This window comes from Microcebus murinus, chromosome 24, assembly GCF_040939455.1.
Source record: "Microcebus murinus isolate Inina chromosome 24, M.murinus_Inina_mat1.0, whole genome shotgun sequence".
Classification (NCBI taxonomy): Eukaryota; Metazoa; Chordata; class Mammalia; order Primates; family Cheirogaleidae; genus Microcebus; species Microcebus murinus.
In genome coordinates this window covers 13,199,474-13,213,715 of record NC_134127.1, presented here as the reverse complement: position 1 = coordinate 13,213,715, position 14,242 = coordinate 13,199,474, and the positions used below count along the sequence as shown (strand labels likewise).

Sequence of the window (14,242 nt, the reverse complement as noted above, 5' to 3'; positions counted from 1 at the left end):
TCACGTCAAAGCTGTGTTCTAGATACTAAGATACATTAGCAAATAAAACAGTTTCCTTTCCCATGGAGTTTACATACTATAGTTGAGATAACTAGCAAACAAATAAATGCTTAAATGCCTAAATGTTAGGGAAAGAATATAGCAAGGTAATGAGGGAATTATGAAGGGTGTATTTGCTATTTCTATAGGTAGTCAAGAAAGATCTCATAGGTGAGCTGATATGTGAACAGAGATCTAAATGCACAGAAACCCACCTGGAGAAGAGTATTCCAGGAGAGTAATCAGTAGCTTCAGGTTCCTGAGGCAGGAATGCCCTCAACACTTTTGAGGACTAGCAGGAAGGCCAGTGTGCCCACAGTGCAGGGACTGAGTGAGTATGAGGAAGTAGAAAGGGTAAGTGCTAAATGAGGTTGGATAGCTGGAGCCAGGAATCAGGCTATTATAGGCCATGGTAAGGAACTGTTATTTGATTCTGAATTAGGTTATTAGGAGATTTTCAAGATCACTTTCAGAGTGGATGTTATTGGAGGATCAGAAGAATGAAATGAGCTGACTCATGTTTTAATAGGATCAGCCAGGCTGCTGTATGTAGAATGGACTGCAGGGCAGGAGTGAAGAGGAGGGGAGGCCAGTTATGATGGTGTCATAGTGGTGAGAAGCTGTTAGAGTCTGGATATATACTTAAAGCAAATTGTCAGAATTGGGTGAGGAATGAGTCAAAACAAGTTAGGATAACTGTATAAAAGGAAAAACTCTTCTGGAAAATGTAACTCTCAGACAGATAATCGAACAAAACTATCTGATTTGTAATACAGAAATGAGATGCATGAGTTTGTAAACAATTTGGGGGAAAATACAATACATGAATAACTATAAGATAAAGAGATGTTTAACAGGCAACACTGTCCTGAGTTGAATAAGGTGGCTCCAAAAATAGTGAGCTCCACTCCCATCATTAAAATGTTCAAAGCAGAGACTCTATGTATCCATCCACAACTATTCTTTCAGGCTTTCCTGTATCATCAGGATGGGAGATTGTACGCTTAGAAGTAAACTTTTTTTAAAAAAAATTTTTCATCCCAATAGGGGAAACATTAAAATAAACAAATACACAGTGGAAAAACTTCAAAGAAATGAAAGATAAATCTTGTTTTCACATAACTCTTGTTTCAAAATTTTCTTCATACCATAACAGTGAAATATACTGATGTAAGAATGCACCCACAGCTGATTATAAATACAAAACTAGGGTCAACAAATGGAGAATGGTTTCATTGTCTGCAATAGCATTCTCTGATTGGGAATAGTCCCTTGGGAATTCATTACTGAGGACAAGTCCCACCCCTTGAAACTGCTGCCACGCTCACTGCTCACTCATGATTATCAGACGAGACCTTGCCAGTAAGTTCACTTGTTCTACTCAGCTTTAGACCAGCACATGTGATTAACCAGGTAAAAATCCGTTCCTCCTCCTTTTATACTGAATATCACATATAACAATATACTATATGCATTACTATGTGAGGTTTGCATGTTAAAGTCTTTCTAAAAATAAGATCATATTTTATTCATGAAATGAAGTTCTGTAAGTAGAGAAAAATGTCTGTGATTAAATAAACATAAAAGAACTTGAGATGCTCAGTGTCACTGTCTGACATTGATTGAAACTATATTCATCTAAAATATGTAATGCTTTTTCATGGAAATATGAATTCTTAATAATTGATCATTGTAATGCTCTGTCACATAATTGTTTGGAAAGATGATTTCTGCTACATAGTTCAAAGTGAAAATATTTGTTAAATTTAAAGCAGATGATATTATTTGGGGTTTGCATTTTCATTTTTGTTTCTATCTCCATTATTTTATTGAGTAATTTCAGTACAGATAGTATAAGATTATTATTGCATTTTGAAGTAACATTTAAGTATGTTTTTACAGTCGTTATAAAAATTATAAAAACAATTAATATTGTTCTTTTTATCATAAAGTTTTCATAGAAGTTAATCCAAATCTATTTAGGAAATCATTTAACTTTTCTGACAATTAACTAATGTAGCAAATAGACTCAAGCAATCCCAGAGAAACAAATTACCAAGGTTATATTATCTAAATGCATAGCTTTTTAAAAAAATTCAGAGCTGCTTAATCAACAAGGGTACAAATGAAATGATCGGTTGCCTTCCGAGGTTGAAAGTTAATTGAATGAACAGACAGCGTTTTTTCCTTATAGCAACCTATAACACTAATGGATAAGCTAATTTTTTCTTCCCTAAAGTAATTGCACAGTCATCCTTAATTTAAAATCACTTGCATTTACCCAGTTAGTTGTTTTGAAACAGGGCAAAGGTCTTGAACATTTATACTGGGGAGACTTAAATTGTCAATATGATGTAGAGTGCAGAAACCTTTCAGGATAAGTAATTAAAATTTACCACACATCTTTTTTAATGTTATGTTGAATATATTATCTATTAGAGTTTGCAAGGAAAGTACTGTTACTACAAATTAATCTTGTAAAACCTTAATTATAATATTATTACATTTCTGTTGACTCAACAACTTCTTTTCTGTTTCTATATCTGGTAGGAAATTCTAAATAAAATGTTAAAATAAAAGTTTAGTGATTCTCATTAAGCAAACTCTATGTCAGTGAATTGCATATAAGAATTACTATCCTAATATTGCCAAGACTCATAATGAATGATGATATTAACATAATGAATATTGTTATATTCATAATATATTCAGAATTAATATTAATCATAATGAATGATTTATGTCTAATATCAATGACTGATGTCAGAAACATTACCTAGAATGGACGACAATAAAACTCAGCATCCCAGTGTTTTGATGAGAAAAACCAAGATAATATTTCCATTAGTGCCAGGAATCAATTATAAGTTAAGTACTAGTCTGCATGTTTTTAATGTTTTTATGTCAGATGATTTGCAGAACAAGGTAATTTTCTAAATTTTATTAAACAAAACTACACATTTTTTGAATAATATAATTTATTCATTATCTGAAATTTAATTATCTTAAAATTAGCACATTTATTTTACATTGCATTAGCAGCTGTTTAATCTAGGGTATTGCACCTAAAAACCTCAAGAAATTATATTTTCTGGCATCTTAAAATTAGCAAAAAGACTTATCCTTTAAAATTCAATTATATTATGAGTATATGTAGAAAATGAACTGATGGTGAATAGAAGAATATTCTCTGCAAATGCTTTTTATCTAAACAAATTTTTAAAGTAAAAGAGAATACAAAGTCCTTCCCTTCAAAGTATCACAGAATCAGAAAAAAAAAATATATATATATATAAACCAAATATCTGGGAAATAGAAGATGTTTGAAAAGTTAAAATTATTTCATTGTATTTTGGTTTACTTGCTTAGAAACTTGGAAAAATCTTTATTTTGCCATAACTTTTAAAAATAACATATGAAGAATTCTGAACATATACAAAAGCACACAGAGCAGTGGAAAGAACTTCTAGGTACCCAGGAGTAAAGATTAAACAACACATATGACCATTTTTCATACATAACCCCTTCAACTTGTCCTAATTTCCATATTTTTTAAGTAAATTCTAGATATCATGTCATTACATTTATAAATATTTTAGTATGAATCTCTAAAAAGTAAGCTCTCTTCTTAAAAACACTACAATACCATGATCACACCTTAAATTATAAATGTCCTTAATTTTACTAAGAAAATAGCAAGTGTGTAACTATCCTGTGGTCTCCTATGTGTCTTTTTCTTACATTTATTTAAATCAGGATCCAAATAAGCCTTACACATGGCAACTGAATTTTTTTTAAGATTCTTTTAATATATTAGTTTTTTCTTTTTTTTTTCCTTGCACTTTGTTGAAAAAAAATCCTGAATTTTTGTCTTATACAATTTCCCTGTATACACTTTGCTGATTGTAGTACCACGGTATACTTTAACATGTTCCTCTGATTTATGTATTTTTTTTAAAAAATTGCTCTTTAGGAGTTGAGAATTGCTTACATTCAGGTTCTATTTTTGGCTGGGAACTTCAGAGTTGGCCTTGTTTGTGTTCTTCCATCAGGAGGTACCTAATATGTGGTTGTTTCCTGTTTTGTGATGTCTTCAGCCATTGGAGCTCAATGCCATATATTTTAGTTTGAAATGTGAAAACATAGTGTGAATTCTGAAAAATAGTGGACGCATTGAAACAACTTATGGAAAAACCACTCACAATGAAATATAAATATTACTTCTGGGTAACTTAGCCAGCAAAATTACCAAAGCAGGTGTTTTATTTTTTTTATGATTACAGGTTTTTTATGATTTTTTATATGATTGCAGTTTCTAGAATTTGAAACTACATATAGCAAAAATTAAATGTCTCCGATTTCTTAGAAAATGCACAACACACTCAAGTCATTTCTTCACCTCCTCCCTCTATTTCCTTGTTTCTTTGTCCTATTTCCCTGGCCATTCACCAGACTCTTCACCAAGTGTTGCAAGTAGTCATCTCATATCCCAGCTTCATATTGTTAGCCTGGTCGTTTTATCAAGTACTTTCTAATGAATAGTAATGTTATTCTTTATAGGGATAAAGTTTCCTGGAATCAAAAATAAGGCACATAGTCTGAAAAATAGTTTTGTCCCTTTTCTAGCAATTTAGGAAATATGATTTACATGCTGAAATATTGGCATTTCTTTAAAAGCTCTATTATTTATGAGATCAACAGGGCAGAATATTTTAAATTATAATTTTCTCAAAAAGGAATTTGTGCAATGAAGTAAAAGTGAGTATCTTTTTATTGGAAGCTGGGAAAAAAGTTATTCAGAAATTGGATTATGAGAACTAAAATATGAGGGACCAGACCTAGGGAAAGGCTAACTTATTGGTGGGCTGAGTAAGCATTATGTTAGAATTGCCTGACACACTTAAAATAATATTAATGCGGATGAAGCTATATGTTGAGGAGGGCGTCATATGACTTTATTTTAAGAGATTGGATGAAAGTAGACATCCGCTTTTAAAAGCTTATGGGACCCAGAATAAATGAATAAGCATTTGTTAGGAAGCACTGAATAAACAAAGAATAAAATATAAATTACATTGAAAAAATATCCATGATTTTGTAAAATGGATATTACATATAAAATGAGTATACTCCATTTGAAATCATTGTTAAATGATTTTAAACTGTAAATAGGCAACTATATATAATACAAATAAAAGCTCTGATCAGTTAATGCTTATAAATGTACATTTATAAATGATATGAAAATAAAGTTCATGAGAAAATTTCACTTTGGATAATGTTTATGGCAGTCTTATTATTTTATGCTAAAACAAGTTTACTTTAAATAAAAAAGAACTCTTCAATTACATAGGATTTTTAAAGACATGAAAATAAAAAAAATTTTTTGCTATGGTATATTTTTATATTGCCACTGTTCCTTTATTTCAACTACATTTATTCTACATTCTGATTTGGGTAAAGATGATGTCTGCTTGAGAATTGCATTAGTAATTGACAGAACATGCAAAATTTCTTTGATATTGTCTTACTTTAAAGTTTCCTTGGACATTCTTCAATTGTAGCTAATTTTCTGGGGTTCAAATACCATAAATAACTGAATACTTCTTTTAATGGAAATAACTAAAATAACAGCCTCACTGAGAAATTTTAATTACTTTAGGTCTTAATTTCCCCTAGGAATTCCTTAATTAGTTTCTTCTTACTTAAAGTTTTAGTCTTTAAATTCTATACAATCCATGCCTTGAGAGCGTTTATAAATTGAATAAAAGGCTATCAGATAAAAAGCTATGTTCCTTCATATTTTCCTTATTTAAATCAAGATCCATAAATAAATACAATTATTTAGAATTACATAATTTTGGGCCCTTATGGTCAGAATTTTTGGCATAACTTCTAAAAAAATGTAAACATGTTTTTTTCTACTGCTTTCTAACCACAGGTTTAGGGTTCTTGAGATATTCCCATTAATGTCAATTTCTCCAAGTAATGAATTTAAGTATTGACTTTGATTTCAACTAAGGTTCATTTGATAATAGTGAATATGATGAAGATGCTAAGCCTCAATTAGATCATCCAACTGGTCCATACCTCATGAAAATTGATACATGCATATTATAGTTAGTTTGAGATTTTTTTCCCTTCTCAAATATACATTTCAGTTATTATATAAGAATTTTATAATGTTTTTCCTTTCTTAAGAGCTGCTTTGGCTATTCAAATACCTTTGCATTTTTCTATTTAGAATTAGCTTGTCAATTTCCACAAAAAAAGAATTTTGGGGAGATTAACTTTAGATATAAATTTAGACAGAGTTGACCTCATTATAATATTAGGTCTTCCCAAATACACGTTATATATGTCCATTTACTTAGCTGTTTGTTAATGTCCCTCAATTTTTATAATTTTCTGGGTAAATGACCTCTTCAACTTCCATAGTTTATTCACAGATATTTATGTTCTTGGTTTATCCTTTGTTCATGCTTTCTTTATCAGGATTTGCTAATAAATTTACAAAAAAAAGTTAGGACACTCTCCATCTTTTTATCATCTGAAATATTTTGATGAACCACTTGAGCCTAGCATCCACTTTAGTGATAAGTCATTAACAGAAAATTTCCTGTAGATACGGATTTGTACAGGTTTTCTTCCTTTATTCAAATCACTTTTGTAATTTGTTATTGTTCTATGGCATATCCATTTGATCTGAAAGTATAAAATTATTGACATGAGGTTGACATTATAATGATCTTTATAATTCTTTAATCTCTCTCATTGTGAATATATATGCTTTATAACTTATAATTTTGTATGTTTTTTCTTCCTTTTTGTCTTCATTACATGTGATTTTTTTTAAATTTTTTGTTCTATAAAAGCAGAATTTTTTCAATCAGTATGCTTGTTTGTTTTCTAATTCACAATTTTCAAGTTTTATCTGCCCTAATTTACTTCTACTTCTTTTGCCTTATTTTTTGATACTTAAGTTAAATGTTTACTTGATTTATTTTCAACTACATTTTCATTATAGAAACAATTAAAGCTATTCTTTTTTTCAGTATAATTATAGACATAAGTCATTTTAAAATTTATATTCTTTATAGAATCTCATTCTTTCTTATTCATAGTAATGAAAATGTTAGTTTTGCAATTATAATATGCCCCACCAGCAAAAACAAGTTTAACATTATTTTTCAAAATTTTAGCTCATTCATAAAATGAGCCAAAATTGATATGACAAGATTCACTAGGGAGTTGACTTGGGGTCAATATTTTATATTCTAAGGTCACTGCAGAAATTGATTTATTGAATACTGATTATTAGAACAAAGAGGCAACAATAATAATAGAATAAAAAATTTCATATTGAGTTATGTAAAGAAAAAATGCATGCAAATGATAATGTGTTAATAAGTTTGTGAACTGAAGTAAAAGTTTTAAAAAAAGATGAATACTAGCTTGGGGTAATTTTACCATATTTTCAAGTTTATAAGAGCAATAGAATACTAAAATAGTAGATTGTTCTAAAGAGACATTAGGAATTATTTATCAATCACTCCTATATATTATTTAGCTCACAGATTATTTTTTTCAAAAAAATATTTGTTTCCTATGTAAACAATAAAATTAACAAAAGCCCCAGCTTTTGTCTGAGTGGCCCCAATCAAGATGCATAGGGGACTTACTTGTTCCACTCTTCCCTGAGCCTGCTCAGCACAAAGCTGCCCTAGAACATGCTCTGATTACTACAGCTTTGTAGTATAGTCTGATATCTAACATATTAATACCTCCCATTTTGTTTTTGTTACCTAGAATTGCTTTTGATATTTGGGGTCTTCTTTGGTTCCATAAGAAGTGTAAAATTATTTTTTCTATATCTGTGAAGAATGATGATGGGATTTTAATAGGTACTGCATTGAATCTGTAGATCAGTTTGGGTAGTATAGACATTTTAATGATGTGATGTTGAGTCTGCCAACCCATGAGCATGGTATGGATTTCCATTTGTTTACATCCTCTGCTATTTTCTTCCTCAGTGTTTCATAGTTCTCCCTATAGAGGTCTTTTACCTCCATGGTTAAGTATATTCCTAGATACTTTAATTTCTTTGTTGCTATTGTGAAGAGAATTGAGCCTTTGATTTGGTTCTCAATTTAATTGTTGTTGGCGTATATGAATGCCTCTGATTTCTGTGTATTGATTTTTGTATCCTGAGACTTTGCTAAATTCATTTATCAGTTCCAGGAGTTTCTTGGTTGAATCTTTGGGTATTGGCACAAAAATAGGAATATTGACCAGTGGAACAGATGTGAGAATCCTGATATAAAACCATCCTCATATAGCCATCTAATCTTTGACAAAGCAGACAAAAACATACACTGGGGAAAAGAATCCCTTTTCAATAAATGATGCTGGGAAAACTGGATAGTCACTTGTAGAAGGCTGAAGCAAGACCCACACCTTTCACCTCTCACAAAAATCAACTCACACTGGATAACAGGCTTAAACCTAAGGTATGAAACTATTAGAATTCTAGAGGAAAATGTTGGAAACACTCTCTTAGACATTGGCCTAGGCAAAGAATTTATGAAGAAGACCCCAAAGGTAATCACAACAGCAACAAAAATAAATAAATGGGACATGGTCAAACTAAAAAGCTTCTGCACAGTCAAAGAAATAGTCATGAAAGTAAACAGACAACCTACAGAATGGGAGAAAATTTTCACATCCTACGCATCTGATAAGGGGCTGGTAACTAGAATATACTTAGAACTCACGAAAATCAGCAAGAAAAAAATCAAATACCCCTATCAAAAAATGGGCAAAGGACTTGAACAGAAACTTTTCTAAAGAAGACAGAAGAATGGCCAACAAACATATGAAAAAACGCTCAACATCTCTAATCATCAGGGAAATGCAAATCAAAACCACAATGAGATATCACTTAACTCCAGTGAGAATGGCCTTTATCAAAAAGTCCCCAAACTATAAATGCTGGCGTGGATGCGGAAAGAGAGGAACACTCCTACACTGCTGGTGGGACTGCAAGCTAGTTCAACCTCTGTGGAAAGCAATATGGAGATACCTTAAAGCGATATAAGTGGATCTGCCATTTGATCCAGCAATCCCTTACTGGGCATCTCCCCAAAAGATCCAATGACACTCTACAAAAAAGACACCCGCACTCAAATGTTTATAGCAGCACAATTCATAATTGCAAGGCTGTGGAAGCAGCCCAAATGCCCATCAATCCAAGAGTGGATTAATAAAATGTGGTATATGTATACCATGGAGTACTATGCAGCTCTAAGAAACAATGGTGATATAACACATCTTATATTTTCCTGGTTAGAGCTGGAACCCATACTACTAAGTGAAGTATCCCAAGAATGGAAAAACAAGCACCACATATACTCACCAGCAAACTGGTATTAACTGAGCAGCAGCTAAGTGGACACATAGGAACTATAGTAATAGGTATTGGGCAGGGGGCCGGGGGGGGGGTATATACATACATAATGAGTAAGATGTGCACCATCTGGGGGATGATCACGCTGGAAACTCAGACTTGTGGGGGGAGGGAGGGAAAGGGCACTTTTTGAAACCTTAAAATTTGTACCCCTATAATATACCGGAATTTAAAAAAAAAAAGGAAAATGCTCTGATTAGCAGCATGTACCAAACGCTACTCTTAAATATTTACAAAAATTAGATGAATTTAGAGGTGATTGAATTTCAATTAAAATTTACTTAATTTTTATACTCCTCTGAATTTTTTATTTGAAATTTTAATAATTCTAATTGTATGTAAAAACTTTAAATACCATTTCCAGAGCTCTAGAAAATAAACTTCTCTATTGAATGAGGAAAGTGAAGCCTCTGGTAGTTTATTTAGACCAAAGGAAGATCACTACAAATGGCAGAGAAAAATTACTAATCATACTCCTGATACTCGTTTCTTTTTCTATGTAAACTTCTTTAATTCCCAATAATTTATGAAAGTCTGCACCCCATACAAATGTGGATCTCTTACTCTATACATAATGCAATTTCAAATCTTGCATGTAGCAATTCAAATAAAAATAGATCAGAATGTGTCTATAAGTTTTTATTTTTACTCAATCCTTCTGTGCAGTTATGAAATGTATTTTGAATGGGAACTTTCAAGAGAGAAAGATGCTGACTTTGAATAAAAATATCCATTAAATATTTTCATTAGCTATACACAGACTTCATATATCATAACATCATGTGCTATCCCCTGGTCAGTGCCTCACATGTTTGTGCATCTTGGAATTCCATTCAAGTTTTTATTTTCCATGGGACACACACACCCAGATAAGCACAGACACACACATTTACACACACACTACAATGTAAAAAACACTGAAATATTTATCCTATTGTCAATGTATAAATTAAGAGTTGCCTATTTTAAATTAACTCAGAAAAGTAAATTACCCAAATTTATCACTATGCTGAGAAGTGCAGCCCAAGAGATGAGATGGTGTTTCAGGCAATCTTTTATTTTTTTTACTAGCTTTACCATGCTATTAGAACTAACTCAACTGGCGATTTCAACAAAGATTGCATGACTGATTAGCATAAGAAATGGGAAAGCAATACAGATTACTTCTTACAAAGGCCCAGTCACTTCTTATGTCAATCTTCTACTTTCAAAATTGTCCAATGTCAACTACAATAAAAACTTGAGATACAAGCTGAAAATGCATCCATCTTTCATTTGAGGGTTTTTTTCCAAGTTAAGTGTGATAACTGTTTCAGAATATTTAAAAAAAAAATCTCTAGCAACAGAGCAAGACCCTGTCTCAAAGAAAAAATTATATCAAAAAAATTAATGATAACTTTTCACTCCAACAGTACAAATATAATTGCATTAATTATATAACCAGTAAAAGTCCAAGTGGACATATTAAGGTGGAAATTCAGAATTTTCTTGTCCTGGTTGGACTTTTTTATGAGGAAAAAGATTGGAACCAGAGTTCCAATCTATCCTTCAAACAAAAGAAGACTGAGAAAAGAAGAGAGTATGTCTACAGCACAAGAATTTAGAGTTCTCACGATGGAGACTCAGACTTTTGGGGGGAGGGGGGGAAATGGGCATTTATTGAAACCTTAAAATCTGTACCTCCATAATATGCCGAAATAAAAAAAAAAAAAGAATTTAGAGTTCAGAATTCTGAAAGCATTCTTCTGATCCATACCCCAAGCATTTAACATTGTAGAACAATTTTATGATTCTAAAATAATTACCTCTCTCAAAATTTACAATCCTAAGACATCAGCCATGACAAGTGTTTGATAAGTATTTCTTGAGCTTCAACTTCTTAGCACAACCATGATTTGTGTAAAGTGTTATATATATGATTATTTTTAGTTCCACTAAGCCACAGTTTGGAAGGAGCCAAGAAGTCCTAGGAAAATTTATAAAGGAAGTATAGAACTTTCGTTTGTAATACTCCCAAATCTATCTTAACAACCATCCCCTTCTTCCTTCTGCCTCCTTTCTAAGCTCACTTACTATCATTCAAAGCACAAGTACTCCTAAAATCCCAGTATTCCTCCTCTGCTAACCTAAAGAGTAAAGCATTATCTTTTCCATGAAAGTATCGTTTACCATTAAGAAAGGCCTCTAGGAATCTGATAATCAAAATTCTTGAAAAGGGTTGGGAAAGTTCCATACACCCCCTATTACAGAATCTAAAATAAGAGACAGCATAGGCTGAAGGGTGTTTCCTCAAGGTGTTGAGAGCCACAGTGTTAGGCGGCTCTGTCAAGAAAATCCACCCTTTCCTTCCTTAAATTGTCTCTACTCTCACCATGCTACTAATTCCAGAAGACAATATAATACTGATATATATAGAGAGAATAAATATATATAGAAGGCCATATTTTAAAGATTCCTAATACCTTATGTTTTGTACAAAGAACAAAGTTTTGTGCTGAGGAATCTACCCAGTAATTGACTATAAGATGTGATACTATTAAAATTAATTTATTTAGCATTTTAACTCTCTCTACATCACTTTTATACTTTTCATCTCAAAATGACAAATCCAAAGTGGGCCATTTGCTGCAGGCATACTAAAACTTGTTTAACTCAGGGAATTATTAAATTCATCAGATATACTTGTAGAAGATATATGTATATATACATGTGGGGATTACATGTATAAAAGGAAGAGACTTCCTAATATCCTATTTTTTCTATATCATCTTTGTGTGATATATTTAGAAATGAAAATTATAACATGATAACGTACAATGGCCATCGTTTCCTACAAGATTTATCGAAAGTGTTTTATTTAGATAGACTTAACATTTGTGAGTCTATGAGAAAAAATAATTTACTATTCTATTTAAAGATGTTATTTAAGATATTGCAATGAAATAAACCACAGGCAAGTTTTGGCATTGTGTTAAAAATACATATCTTCACAATTAGTAATCTTTCTTTACTTGAAAGTATGTTTATATTTAAATATATATCTCCAGTAGTTACCAGCATATCTTTTACTCAGATTTCTTTAACTCAACAAGAGTCAAAGCTGCTCAAAAGTTCAGTATCTGCTTCTCACTTTTTTCCTTAATCTTAAAGACCAGAAGATTAAAAATAAATTTTAACATTTATTTGATATTCATCTCATTCGTGGATAGCATATTCAAGACACCCGAAGTAGGACATTTTGATAAATTTTCCTTTTATCAAAAATTCCAAACACAAAAATAACTTTTGGAACACTGAAAGATATGTTATTTCTGTTTACCTAATTATTCTTTACATTATGTAAAGATGCTATATTCACTGATGTTGCTTTGATAGTTAATATACTTTCATAAAAATGAACACATTTATAATAGAACAGTCAGGAGAACTGTCACCTGACATCTAGAACAATACTGTCTTTCAAAAAGAATATCCTTGTGATTTTTGTTGGCAAAAAAAGGACATTTAAAAGCAACTCAATATGGCTTTGATTTGGGAGGAGGAGCAAAGGGTATCTTCTTTTTAAAAATTTTTTTTAGTGATCTGCCTGCTTGTGATTGTGGCAAAACAATAATGATTACAATCTCGTAAGTGATCATTAATCATTGTATTTCATATTCTCTGGAGGTCTAAAGAGAATAATGGTGTCTGTGAACAACTATCCCATTTTTTCCTACAACAAATGAAGAGGTTTATAGAGAAATATATAAAAACTAACAATAAAATCATAATCAAAGAGTGAGAGTCAATTAATAGTCAAATCTGAGAGGAACTTCCATAATCTACAAGACCAACTGAAAGGGATGATGATATAAGTTGTTAACTTATACATGCTTTGTATGAAATCAAAAATAGAATAAAAGCAACTTGAAATTAGGTTATTGCTTTGAACTTGCTTGAAACCCTCTGCAACAATCTCCACATTGCAAGTATGTGTTTTAAAAGTGTTCGGAATATTGCCTTGGAAAGACAGCAGTATAAGACCTAAAGTCACTGGGTTTAGAAGGAAAGGAAATGTAAAGTGCACAATTAAAATGGGGGTGTTAGACATGAAGAAGACTTATGCATAAAATTGAAAAACTGATGTAAAGGACAAACTTGTGATATTCTCTCAGAATGCAAAGGTGAAGAGATGAAAGTAATATAGGAGAACCTGACAAAATATGAAAATAGTGCTGATAGAAGCTAAGAATTATACTGTTCCTAAATAATCAATCAAAACACTGGTTTCAGAAGCAGCAATTACAGAAAACTCTTCTAAACTGAAAACAGAGATAAGCAGGCTAAATCGAAAGGCCTTATTCTGTCCCAGGAAAAATCAATGAAGGTCTTTTTATTGAACTCTAAGAACTTCCCATACATCAGTGACATAGCCTTTTTGTTATATGCTTGAATGTACTTCAGAAGGTCATGAGGTTTCTTGGTTTGTTTAAATCAGTCTTATTATTTGTCTATTTTTATTCAAGTTTTATGGGTTTCATGCAGTGAGGTGATCTTTACATGAGTATTTTGTCTCCATTTCTTGGCCTGTGCTTTGTCACAGTAGTCAAGTTTTACCCTGGTGTACAACAATATAAACATCATGAGGACACCCACACAAATGAAGCTATTTAGCCACACCACAGCCTTACCTCAAGGATGTGCAGAACCAATTTCCCAATTACTTTTTACTGTACAACTTCTGAATATAACAATATA

General features: G+C 31.6%; 1 protein-coding gene across 1 annotated transcript in view; it reads left to right on the top strand.

Annotated features, from left to right (window-relative positions):
• Positions 1-1,368: 1,368 nt before the first annotated feature.
• Positions 1,369-14,242, top strand: part of DLC1 (DLC1 Rho GTPase activating protein) — a 414,054-nt gene continuing 401,180 nt past the window's right edge. The window contains exon 1 of the mRNA XM_012739809.3: positions 1,369-1,452. The gene's annotated coding sequence lies outside the window, so the exon portion shown is untranslated. The remainder of the gene's footprint in view (positions 1,453-14,242) is intronic.